Raw genomic sequence first — 13,922 nt, forward strand, 5'->3', positions numbered from 1 at the left:
AGACTGAGCTCCCAAGGTCCAGTTGAAGAGCAGAAGGAGGGAGAAGATGAGCAAGGAAGTCTGGACCGTGAGGGGTTGGTCCACCCACTGAGACAGTATGCCTGTTCTAATGGGAGCTCACCAAATCCAGCTGGACCAGGACTGAATGAGCATGTGATCAAACCGGACTCTGAATGTGGCTGACAATGGGGGCTGACTGAGAAGCCATTGATAAAGGCACTGGGACTTGTTTCTACTGCATGTACTGGCTTTTTGGGACCCTAGTCTATTTGGATGCAAAGCTTCCTAGGCCTAGATGTAGGGGGGAGGGCCTTGGACTTCCCACAGGGCAGGGTTCCCTGCCCTCTCTTAAGGAGGTAGGGGGAAGGAGTAGGGTGAGTGGGGGAGTGGGAGGGGAATGGAAGGAGGGGAGGAAGTGTAAATTTTTGAATGGAAAAAAAATTAATAAAAAAAAGATTCTGCCACCATCGATGGAGCTACTTTGTCATGTCTTTCCTACTGTGATGAACTTTGAAACTCCCTAAAACCTTTTCCTCTGAAGTTGTTTCTCCCAGGCACTTGATCACAATGATGTGAAAGTTATTAATACAGGCTCCAAGGATGCTTGCAGGACTAGAAGTTAGCAGGACTGGCCTTCTATGTGGTCCTAACAAGGAGTGAAGTCAGGTGACTGCCCTGAGGAAGAGCTGAGAACAAGCCTGACCAGCCTTTGCTCAGCATCCTGGTGCTGATGTCTGGGGCAGAAAAACCTACCACTGAGAGGGTACAATAGGCAAGATAGGGGTCGAGAAATTAAGAAGCAAACTAGGAATAATTATTTCTTTTCATATAACCCCTTTCCTTTTTCAAGGGTGGCTGCTTTCCCAGAGAGCTAAACATACATTAGGGATGAATTTCTTTTGTGCAAAAGTAGGCTGATAGATCTGCCATAATAGCAACAAACTTCCATTTTACTCTGTCATTTTTAAAATTTATTTTTTTAAAAAAAAACTTTTTTCCCTCATTTTACATATCAATTCCCATTTACTCTATCCCCTCCCCCTCCCTCCCTCCATCTAACCTCCCATTCACTTCTCAGAGAGGGCAAGGATTTCCATGGGAAGTCACCAAAGTATAGCACATTGCTTTGAGGCAGGACCAAGGCCCTCCCCACTATATCTAGACTGAGCAAGGTATCCCTTCAAAGAGACTAGGTTCAATAAAGTCAGCACAAGCAGTAGGGATAAATCTTGGTCTCACTGCCAGTGGCCGCACAGTCTACCCCAACCATACAACCGTCACCCACATTCAGAGGACCTAGTTTGGTCCTTTGTTGGCTCCCCCACTGTAAGGTTGGAGTCGTTGAGCTTCATTAGCTCAGGTAAGCTGTTTCAGTGGGTATCCCCTTGGAACCTCAGTCCAGTGCTCCACTGTGGATCTCTGTATCTATGCATCAGTTGCTGGATGAAGGTTCTGTGATGACATTTAAGATAGCCATCAATTCTGACTACAGGGAAAGGTCAGTTCAGGCACTCTCTCCACAACTGTTTAGGGTCTTGGCTGGGGTCAGCCTTGTAGTGCCAGCTTTCTTTCTAGCCCCACAATGGCACCCTCAATCAAGATATCTCTTTCCTTGTTCTCTTTCTTTGTCCCTTCCCCATCTACACCATCCCGTTCCCTCAAGTTCTTTTCCCCTTTCCTCTTTTCCTCTCCTCCTCCCCTTCTGTCCTTCCATCTCTCCACACCCCCATGCTCCCAAATTTCTCAGGAGATCTTGACTATTTCCCCATCCCATGGGGATCCATTTATATTTCTCTTAGGGTTCTCCTTGATACCTAGCTTCTTTGGGGTCTTGGATTATAGGCTAACTATCTTTTGCTTTACATCTAATATTCACTCATGAATTAGTACATACCATGCTTGTCTTTCTGGATCTGGGTTAGCTCATTCATGTTTTTTTTTCTAGTTCTATCCATTTGCATGCAAATTTCAAGATGTCATTGTTTTTTGCCACTGAGTAGTACTCCATCGTGTAAATGTATCACATTTTCTTTAACCATTCTTTAGTTGAGGGGCAATTAGGTTGTTTTCAGGATCTGAATATTATGAATAATGCTTTTATGAACATAGTTGCACAAATGCCCTTATAGTATGATTGTGTATCCTTTGGGTATATGCCCAAGATTGGTATTGCTGGATCTTAAGGTACATTGATTCCCAATTTTCTGAGAAACCACCATACTGGTTTCAAAAGTGGCTGTACAAGTTTGTACTCCCACCAGCAATGGAGGAGTGTTCTTTCTCCTTACTCTGCATCCTCTCCAGCATAAGCTATCATTGGTGTCCCTGATTCTAGCCATTGTGACTGGTGTAATCTTGGTGTAATACTAACCAAAGAAGGGAAAGATCTATACGACAAGAACTTTAAATCTTTGAAGAAAGAAACTGAAGAAAATATCAGAAAATGCAAAGATCTGCCATGCTCTTAGATAGGTAGGATCACCATAATAAAATTGGCAATCCTACCAAAAGAAATCTACAGATTCAATGCAATCCACATCAAAATCCTAACACAATTTTTCACAAAAAAAAATCCTGAAAAAACAATATTCAACTTAATATGGAAAAACAAAAACCCAGGATAGCCAAAACAATAACGTACAATAAAGGAATGTCCAGAGTCATCATCATCCCTGATTCAAGCTCTGCTACAGAGCTACAGGAATAAAAACAGCTGGTATTAGCATAAAAATAGAGAGGCTGACCAAAGGAATCAAATCAAAGATATTAATCCACACACCTATGAACACCTGATTTTTGACAAAGAAGCTAAAATTATACAATGGAAAAAAGAAATCATCTTCAACAAATAGTGCTGGCATAACTGGATGTCAGCATGTAGAAGAATACAAATAGACTCAAGTCCAAATGTATCAAAGACCTCAACATAAATCCAACCACACTGAACCTCATATAAGAGAAAGTGGGACCTAGCCTTCAACATTTGGGCAGAGGCGACTACTTCCTAACTATAACACCAGTAGCACAGATACTGAGAGCAACAATAAATAAATGGGACCTTCTGAAACTGAGAAGCTTCTGTAAAACAAAGAACACAGTCAATAAGACAAAAAGGCAGCCTACTGAATGGGAAAAGATCTTCACCAACCCCACATCAGAGGACTGATCTCCAAAATATATAAAGAACTCAAGACACTAGACATGAAAATACCAAATAAACCAATTAAAAATGGGATACAAATTTAAACAGAGAATTCTCAACAGAAGAATATCAAATGGCCAAAAGACACTGAAGGAAATGTTCAACATCCTTAGCCATAAGGGAAATGCAAATCAAAACGACTCTGTCATTGTTTATAGAAACAAAGAGACAACCCTATGTCTGCAGAGGGCAGGGAGAACAATATCCTGCCTGAGGTCCTTTGGTCCAAAAATAATCTCCAAATGCTGCCTGGGCTGGGTATTCTCGCCATCCCGTGGAGGAACACTACAGTGACTCCTGTCAAATCTGCTGATCCCACCTGTCTACCCTTCCTGTCTAGGAAGAACCACATGCAGGGCTTGCTTGAGTTTCTGCTCTGACTTCCCTCAATGATAAACTGTGATCTGGTAGTGTAAGCCAAACAAACCGTTTCCTCTTGTAAGATGCTTTTGGTCAATGATTTGTGTGTGTGTGTGTGTGTGTGTGTGTGTGTGTGTGTGTGTGTGTGTGTGTTGGGAGGTTGAGGGCAGGGGGTATCAATGCACCAGCACTGAGCTTCATGTCGATTCACTTAAACTTTTTAGCAAAATTAGATCTAAAGTGGGAACCACCTGTCAGGCCTTAGTCATTAAGATTTAAATAATGGAGAACCAGCACAATAGTTCATGAGCCCAAATAAAATTAGCCACAGAAAAATGTCCTACAGATAGCATTGCTGAGGCAAGTCACTCAAGAGTCCATTCTGAACTAGCTTTTCTTCCCAAACCTCATCTGCCTGGCCTGTAAAGTGGATGTACAAGTGCCCTCTTAGAGAGTTACTGGGGAGATTCACATATCTGTAAGAAATCATTACAGTGGAGTGTTGTACTCCGAAGGATCTAAAGGCTATCAAAGAAAACAACAGAAGGATGCTCATGCAGAATGATTATAAAGGCTTGGTCCTGACCTTTTTCTGACAGACATCAAGGTTTGGTTCTCCAGAGGAAGAGTGGCTGTACACCAGGATTTGTTCTTTTTGTTTCTTTATGTACACACCCTGTTCCCAAAGGAACTGAGGACTTCTTAGAAAGACACTTAAGACAAGGCAAGCACAAGTCATTTGAAAGTAAATAAAAGAAATGAAGTGTGAAATTCATCAAAAAATTGTAAATGTCTCAAATAATACCATCAAGAAAGTGAAAAGATGGGATCCACAATGGAGAAAATAGATGCAAATCATATATTTGAGAAATGACTTGTATCTAAAACATAAAAAGAATTCTTGTATATCAACAGGCTTACAACTATCTTTAAAAAATGGGCAGAGGTGTTTGAATGCTCACCTTCCTGGACCTGGAGGGAGATGGGAGGAACTTGGATTTCCCACAGGACAGGAAACCCTGACTGCTCTTGGGAATGGTGAGGGAGGAAAAGAGGGAGTGGGGGGGGGGGGGTATTGGGAGGAGGGGAGGAAGTGGAAAGAGTGTTTTCAGATACTTGAATTAAAAAAAAAATGGGCAGAGGATTGGAATAGACCTTTTTCAAAGAAAATATACAGATGACCAAAAAGCACAGGAAAAGATGAAACACAATCAGTGACTATGGAAATGCAAATCAAAATTGTACCAAGCAACTACCTCATACCCACTAAGATTGATAAAAAAAAAAAAAAAAAGACAGAAAACTGAGGGCTGAGAAAATGGCTCGGGGGTAAAGTACTCACTGCATGAGCATGAGGACCTGCATTCAGATACCTAGGACCCACATAAAATCTGAATGTGATGGTGCACCTACAACTCCAACACCAAAGAAGCAGAGACAGGCAGATCGCAGTATCGGTTGGCCAGCAAGCATAGCCAAAATAGTGAACTCTGGGTTCAATGAGAGACTCTGTCTCTAGAAATAAGGTTAAGAACAATAGGAGAAGATACCTAAAATCAACCTTTGGATTCCACACGTGCATACACATGTGAAAGCACCCACACAAATGTTCTCAATAGCTCTCTCTGCTCATTTGTGTTCATTCTCTTTCCTCTCTTCCTCTCACTCCCCTCACTCTCATCTCTCTCTCTCTCTCTCTCTCTCTCTCTCTCTCTCTCTCTCCACACACACACACACACACACACACACACACACTCACACACACACACAAAGAGAGAGAGAGAGAGAGAGAGAGATACACACAGAGAGATACACAGAGTGAAAGGGGGAAAGAAAAGTATTGATGAAGATGTAGATAAATCAGAACTTTCAGGTGATGGCTATAAGATCTAATGTAATTTATTTTATATATATGAGTGTTTTTCCTGCAATGTATGCATGTGCACCACTTGTGTGTCTGGTGCTCATAGAGGTCCACGAAAAATTCTTCTCCTTTCTCTTCTTTTATTTTTTTATTAATTTACTTATTTGTTTATAAAAATTTCCACTTCCTGCCCTCCATCCCATACCCTCCCATTCCCCCCACTCCCTCTCCTCCTCCCTCTCCAGTCCTAAGAGCAGTCAGGGTTTCCTGCCCTGTGGGAAGTTCAAGTTCCTCCCCTCTCCCTCCAGGTCTAGGAAGGTGAGCATCCAAACAGATTAGGATCCCAGAAAGTCGGTACATGCAGACAAAACAAGACCCAGTGCCATTGTCAATGGCTTCTCAGTCAGCCCCCATGTCAGTCACATTTAGAGACTCCGGTTTAATCACATGCTCATTCAGTCCCAGTCCAGCTGGCCTTGGTGAGCTCTCATTCGATCAGTCCCCTTGTTCCAGAGGGTGAACGCCCCCCACACGGTCCTGATTTCCTTTTTCATGTTCTCTCTCCTTCTGCTCCTCATTTGGACCTTGGGGGCTCAGTCCAGTGCTCCAATGTGGGTCTCCGTCTCTATCTCCATCTATCGTCAGATGAGGGTTCCCTCTACTCCTGCCTATCTTGCTCACGTTCTCCCTCCATCTGCTTCTCATTTGGACCTAGGGAGTTAAGTCCAGTGTTCCCATGTATGTCTCTGACTCTATCTCCATCCATCACCAGATGAAGGTTCTATGGTGATATACAAAATATTCATCAGTATGGTTATGGGCCAAGGCCAGTTCAGGCACGCTCTTCTCTGCTGCCCAGGGAACAATCTGGGGACTTCTCCTTGGGCCTGGAACCCCTCCAGAATCAAGACTCTTGCAAACCCTAAAATGGCTCCCTTAGATGAGATATATACTTCCCTAGTCCCATATCCATCCTTCCTCCCCCCCCAATCCCATTCCCCCAAGCCATCCCCAATCCTCCCCCTCTCCCTTCTCTCTAACCATCTCCCCTTACTTCCACCCACCACCCGACCCCCCATGCACCCAAGTTTACGGGGCAATCTTGTCTACTTCCAATATCCAAGAGGATAGCTATATGATTTTCTTCATGTTCACCTTCTTATTTAGCTTCTCTAGGATCACGAATTATAGGCTCAAAGACCTTTATCTATGGCTAGAATCAACTTATGAGTGAGTACATACCATATTCCTCTTTTGGGGTCTGGGTTACCTCACTCAGTAAAGCATTTTCTATTTCCATCAATTTGCATGCAAAATTCAAGATGTCATTGTTTTTTACCGCGGAGTAAAACTCTAATGTGTGTGATATGTTCCACATCTTTTTTAACCATTCTTCTATTGAGGGGAACCTAGGTTGTTTCCAGGTTCTGGCTATTACAAATAGTGCTGCTATGAACATAGTTGAACAAATGCTTTTGTAGTATGATAGGGCATCTCTTGGGTATATTCCCAAGAGTGGAATTGCTGGGTCCTGAGGGAGGTTGACTCCCAGTTTCCTGAGAAACTGCCACACTGATTTCCACAGTGGCTGTACAAGTTTGTATTCCCACCAACAATGGATGAGTGTTCCCCTCACTCCACATCCTCTCCAGCATAGGCTATCATTGGTGTTTTTGAGTTTGGCTATTCTGACAGGTGTAAGATGGTATCTCAAAGTTGTTTTGATTTGCATTTCCCTGATCACTAAGGAGGTTGAGCATGACCTTAAGTGCCTTTTGGCCATTCACAGTTCATCTGTTGTGAATTCTCTGTTCAGTTCAGTACTCCATTTTTTAATCGGGTTAATTAGAGTTTTAGTGTCTAGTTTCTTGAGTTCTTTGTATATTTTGGATGAGGGGATTGTGAAGATCTTCTCCCAGTCGGAAGGTTTCCTTTTTGTCTTACTGACAGTGTCCTTTGCTTTACAGAAGCTTCTCAGTTTCAGTAGGTCCCATTTATTCATTGATTCTCTTATTGTCTGTGCTACTGGGGTTCTGTTTAGGAAGTGGTCTCTTGTGCCTATATCTTTTAGACTACTTCCCACTTTCTCTTCTATCAGGTTCAAAGTGGTCAGATTAATGTTGAGGTCTTTAATCCATTTGGACCTGAGTTTTGTGCATGGTGATAGTATGGATCTACTTTCATTCTTCTACAGGTTGACATCCAGTTATGCCAGCACCATTTGTTAAAGATGCTTTCCTTCTTCCATTGTATACCTTTAGCTCCCTTGTCAAAAATCAGGTGTTCATAAGTTTGTGGGCTAATACCCGGGTCTTCTATTCGATTCCATAGGTCGACTTCTCTGTTGTTATGCCAATACCAAGCTGTTTTCAATACTGTCGCTCTGTAATAGAGTTTGAAGTCAGGGATGGTAATACCTCCAGACGTTCCCTTATTGTATAAGATTGTTTTGGCTATCCTGGGTTTTTTGTTTTTCCATATAAACTTGATTATTGTTCTCTCAAGATCTGTGAAGAAGTTTGATGGGATTTTGATGGGGATTGCATTGAATCTATAGATTGCTTTTGGTAGAATTGCCATTTTTACTATGTTGATTCTCCCAATCCAAGAGCAGGGGAGGTCTTTCCATTTTCTGGTATCCTCCTCAATTTCTTTCTTCAAGGACTTAAAGTTTTTGTCAAATAGGTCTTTCACTTCCTTGGTTAGAGTTACCCCAAGATATTTTATGCTATTTGTGGCTGTCATGAAAGGTGATGTTTCTCTAATTTCCCTCTTTGCTTCTTCATCCTTTGTGTATAGGAGGGCAACCGATTTTTTGGAGTTGATCTTGTATCCTGCCACATTACTAAAGGTGTTTATCAACTGTAGGAGTTCTTTGGTAGAGTTTTTGGGGGTCGCTTATGTACACTATCGTATCGTCTGCAAATAACGAAAGTTTAACTTCATCCTTTCCAATTCGAGTCCCCTTGATCCCCTTATGTTGTCTTATTGCTATTGCTAGAACTTCAAGCACTATATTGAAGAGGTATGGAGAGAGTGGACAGCCTTGTTGTATTCCTGATTTTAGTAGAATGGCTTTGAGTTTCTCTCCATTCAATTTGATGTTAGCTGTCGGCTTGCTATATATTGCTTTTATTATAGGTATGATCCTCGTATACCCAATCTCTCCAACACCTTTATCATAAAGGGGTGTTGAATTTTGTCAAATGCTTTTTCAGCATCCAATGAAATGATCATATGGTTTTTTTCTTTCAGTTTATTTATATGATGGATTACATTGATAGATTTGCGTATGTTGAACCAGCCCTGCATCTCTGGGATGAAGCCCACTTGATCATAATGGATAATTTTTCTAATGTGTTCTTAATGTGTTTCTAATGTGTTCGGTTTGCCAGTATTTTATTGAGAATTTTTGCGTCAATGTTCATGAGTGAGATTGGCCTGTAATTCTCTTTCTTGGTTGTCTCTTTGTGTGGTTTTGGTATCAGGGTAACTGAAGCTTCATAAAAAGAGTTTGGCAATGATTCTTCTGTTTCTATATTGTGAAATACATTAAGAAGTATAGGTATTAGCTCTTCCTGGAAGTTCTGGTAGAATTCTGCATTGAAACCATCTGGTCCTGGGCTTTTTTTGGTAGGGAGATTTTTGATAACAGCTTCTAATTCTTCAGGACTGACAGGTCTATTTAGATTGATCACCTGGTCTTGGTTCAACTTTGGTATATGGTACTTATCTAAAAATATGTCCATTTCTTTTACATTTTCCAATTTTGTATACAGGTATACAGGCTTTTGTAGTAAGATCTAATGATTCTCTGAATTTCCTCTGTGTCTATGGTTATGTCCCCCTTTTCATTTCTGATCTTATTAATTTGCATGTTCTCTCTCTGCCATTTGATTAGTTTGGATAGGGGTTTGTCAATCTTGTTGATTTTCTCCAAGAACCAGCTTTTTGATTCATTGATTCTTTGGATTGTTTTCTGTGTTTCTATTTTGTTGATTTCAGCCCTCAGTTTGATTATTTCCAGTCTTCTAGACCTTCTGGGTGAATCAGCTTCTTTTTTTTCTAGAGCTTTCAAGTGAGCTGTTAAGTCTCCAATGTGTGCTTTCTCCGTTTTCTTTAATTGGGCACTTAGTGCTATGAACTTTCCTCTTAGCACTGCTTCCATAGTATCCCATAGGTTTGAGTATGTTGTGTCTTTATTTTCATTAAATTCAAGGAAGACTTTAAATTCTTTCTTTAATTCAATTTAATTAATTAAATTTAATTAATTTAATTTAATTAATTTAATTTAATTGCTTCCTTGACCCAGGGGTGATTTAGCAGTTGACTGTTCAACTTCCATGAGTTTGTTGGCTTTCTAGGGGTAGCACTGTTGTTGAATTCTAACTTTAATCCATGGTGGTCTGACAAGACCCAGGTGGTTACTAATATTTTTCTGTATCTGTGGAAGTTTGCTTTGTTACCCAGTATGTGGTCAATTTTCGAGAAGGTTCCATGAGCTTCAGAGAAGAAGGTATATTCTTTCCTATTTGGGTGGAATGTTCTATAGATGTCTGTTAAGTCCATTTGATTCAATACCTCCAATAATTCTCTTATTTCTCTGTTAGGTTTCTGTCTGATTGACCTGTCCATTGGTGAGAGAGGAGTGTTGAAGTCTCCTACTATTAGTGTGTGTGGTTTGATGACTGCCTTGAGTTCTAGAAGAGTTTCTTTTACATAAATGGGTGGCTTTATATTAGGGGCATAGATATTCAGAATTGAGACTTCCTCCTGATGAATTGTTCCTGTTATGAGTATAAAATGTCCGTCTCCATCTCTTCTGATTGATTTTAGTTTGAAGTCAATTTTGTTGGAAATTAGAATGGCCACACCCGCTTGTTTCTTAGGTCCGTTTGCTTGAAAAACCTTTTCCCAACCCTTTTCTCTGAGTAGATGTCTGTCTTTGTGGTTGAGGTGAGTTTCTTGTAAACAGCAGAATGTTGGATCCTGTTTTCGTATCCATTCTCTTAGCCTGTGCCTTTTTATAGGTGAATTGAGTCCATTAATATTAAGTGATATTAATGACCAGTGGTTGTTGACTCTGGTTATTATTAATTTTTGTTTGTTTGTTTAATAGTTTGTATGTGTCCCTTCTTTGAGTTGTGCTTGTGAAGGGTCGCTAGATGTCTGAGTTATTGTAGGCAGTGTTGGCAATGTTGGATTCCTTGGGTTGCGATTTTCCTTCTATTGCTTTCTGTAAGGCTGGGTTTGTGGCTACGAATTGTTTAAATTTGCTTTTATCCTGGAATATTTTGTTTTCTCCATTGATAGTGAATGATAGCTTGGCTGGGTATAGTAGTCTGGGTTTGCATCCATGGTCTCTTAGTTTCTGCAGTACCTCTATCCAGGACCTTCTGGCTTTCATGGTTTCCATAGAGAAGTCTGGTGTAAGTCTGATAGGTTTACCTTTATAAGTTACTTGACTTTTTTCCTTTGCAGCTCTTAATATTCTTTCTTTAATCTGTATGTTTTGTGTTTTGATTATTATATGGCGAGGGGATGTTCTTTTATGATCAAGTCTATTCGGTGTTCTGTATGCTTCTTGAACCTTCATAGGAATATCATTCTTTAGGTTGGGAAAGTTTTCGTCTATAATTTTGGTGAATATACTTTCTGGGCCTTTGATCTGCAGTTCTTCTCCTTCTTCAATCCCTATTATTCTTAGATTTGGTTTTTTTTTTATTGTGTCCCAGATTTCTTGAATGTTTTGTGATGAGAATTTGTTGATTTTGCTGTTTTCTTTGATCAGAGCATTTATTTTCTCTATGGTATCTTCAGAATCTGAGATTCGTTCTTCCATCTCTTGTATCCTATTGGTTATGCTTGATTCTGTAGTCTCTGTTCGTTTACCTAGATTTTCCATATCCAGCTGGCCCTCGTTTTGTGTTTTCTTCATTGCCTTCATTTCGGTTTTCAATTCTTGAACTGTTTCCATTACCTGTTTGATTGTTTTTTCTTGGTTTCCCAGTGTATCATTCACGGATTTACTCATTTCTTCAAACTTTTTGTTATACTTCTCATCCATTTCTTTACTCATTTCTTCAATCTTTTTGTTGTACTTCTCATCCAATTCTTTAAGGGAGTTATTCATATCCTGTTTAAGGGACTCTATTGCTTTCATAATGGCTTTTTTCAACTTCTTCTGGATTAAGAGGTTCAAGTCCTTCTATTGTAGGGTCATTGGGATCTGGGGTTTTCCAGATTGTTGGAGGAGTTCTTGCCTTGGCGTCTGCCCATCTCTTACTTCAAATGCTCTCTATTGGATCTTCTGATACAGGGTCAGGTTCCCTTGTTGGGCAGGGACTTCACTGACAGAAGGCCTACCTTTCCTCAGGCAGGCTATTGAAACACAGGCACTCTCTCCTGCCGGGTTGCACTCACAGCCCAGGCCCAGTGCTCAAGGCAACTGAGCTGGGGAAATCCCCTCCTCCGATGGATGCCTGCTAGAAGATCACTGCCCCTTGCTGGCCAGGAATGTGGCTGAGCTGACACAGGGCCCACCTGTCCTCAGGCAGGCTATCAAAGCACAGGAACTGCCTCTGCCGGGTTGTGCCCACAGCCCAGGCCCAGCACGCAAGGCAGCTGCACTGGGGAGATCTTATGGCCACAGGGGGAAGGGGGAAAGAGAGGAAGGTGTACCTGGATGAACGCTGGGATGGGATTTGGGAGAGCTCAGCAGGGTGGAGCCACCACTGCAGGGTGACCAGGAAGTCAAGGGGGTCGGGAAAAGTCTGAATTACTCCTTGCCTGGCCTGTGCCTCGGGCCAGGAGCATACTCACTCCTCCTCCAATGGATGTCTGCTAGAAGATCACTGCCTCTTGCTGGCCAGGAATGTGGCTGAGCTGACACAAGGCCCGCCTGTCCTCAGGCAGGCTATCAAAACACAGGAACTGCCCCTGCCGGGTTGCGCTCACAGCCCAGGCCCAGTGCACAAGGGAGCTGTGCTGGGGAGATCCTATGGCCTCAGGGGGAAGGCCTCCTTTCTCTTCTTTTGCACCAGGTTTCCTCTTCCTCCTTTCAGATCTGCTTTGGCAACATGGCCTCCTAGAAGCTCCCCTGGTTCATTGGCTGAAATGTCAGTTTCTTGGAACTCACTTTCCTACTATGGACTCTAACACTGCTGCCATCATAAACATTCAATTGATTTTCATCTGGGCTCTAGAACATTTTACGCAGTATTGACTTGTATCATCCAGCTTATCATCCAATTGAGCTCCTGAGACCCCCACCTTGAGGCACAGAAGGCCCAGCAAAAAGGTAGGGTACTCAGAGCAAACGACTGGTCAGTGGCAAAAGAGGCCTTGGACAGTGGAAGGCATGAGAACCAGGCAAAGGCAGACACAAGGATAGCAGAGATGGAGCAGAGAGTGGTACATTCTTTAAACAGCAGGGACAAAGACCAACAAGGCCTGCACATCAAGATGGGACTGGAAAGTCATAGGGCTGGAGCTAGTATGGCTGCAGAAAAGTAACAGGGAAAAGTAAGTTAGCCCAAAAAGTGTGACCATGACAGCCCTTGGATAAGACTTCTTGCTCTGTAGCCTAAGAATGACAATAGGTCACAAAATCGGAAAATTCTTTGGTAAACAAAGTTTAGAAAACACTTTATCAACAGGTAAACAGGTTTCCTCATTTCAGGCCTTCTTAGAATTTTTGCTAAATTCCCATGATGGGTGAGTCATTACCCATGAGAAATATGCAATGTAATTCAGGGTCTCTGAACTAGTCAGTTGTGGGTGAGGGAGAGATAGTACTGAATGTGCATCCTGAAGAAAGGCCTATGATGAGGATAATTTAGTTTGGGGGCATTGGTTCTGGAACTTCCGTGAAGCCATCAGCATCTAGCTCAGGCCCTCATCCAGTCCTTTGCTTCCCCTGTATCTGGGTCTCTGCATTGCTGAGAAGTGAAGCAGGCTTTTGAGAAAGTTCCTCCAGGAAAAGCTAATAAGCAGTTCAAAATTTATTGTGGGAAAACACTCAACCCAGGGGATAGCCTCCCCCAAGCCCCTGGACTGCAGCAGATGGTGTGGTTTAAATTTCAGAAATTGAGGAGTACTTAGGGAAAAAAATGTTGGCAGGCACCAAGGCACTTATAAAACCATCCGAGCTGATGAAGGAATTCAGGCCTCATGCCTCTAGAAGATGTGACGACATGAACAGAGGTAAGGAACCTGAAGACTACGATGATGGTCTTCTGACAGAGGCTTCTGGACTGGAGAAAGAGAAGGGACAGCAAAGAGAGAGAGGGGAGTAGGCCCAGTGCTTTCTGAAACCCTACACTGAGACAGACCACAGAGCCTACTCCCTTTGAGGCAAAGGAAACTCTCTACCTTCACCAGATGATTGGAGGTCAGGGGGAGGAGGGTACTGAATGGGAGGGATAGTAAATGGTGCTTCTTGGGAAAGATCCAGAATTCCTGAATCACAAAGATTAGGACCAAGTCCTGACCTTG

The 13,922-nt window shown here is 42.0% G+C and overlaps 1 protein-coding gene across 3 annotated transcripts in view; it reads right to left on the bottom strand.

Annotated features, from left to right (window-relative positions):
* Grk5 (G protein-coupled receptor kinase 5) overlaps positions 1-13,922 on the bottom strand; it is a 229,731-nt gene that overhangs the window by 54,035 nt on the left and 161,774 nt on the right. The gene's annotated exons all lie outside the window — the stretch shown is intronic.

The sequence above is a fragment of the Myodes glareolus genome, chromosome 7, assembly GCF_982192425.1.
Source record: "Myodes glareolus chromosome 7, mMyoGla1.1, whole genome shotgun sequence".
NCBI classification, from domain to species: domain Eukaryota; kingdom Metazoa; phylum Chordata; class Mammalia; order Rodentia; family Cricetidae; genus Myodes; species Myodes glareolus.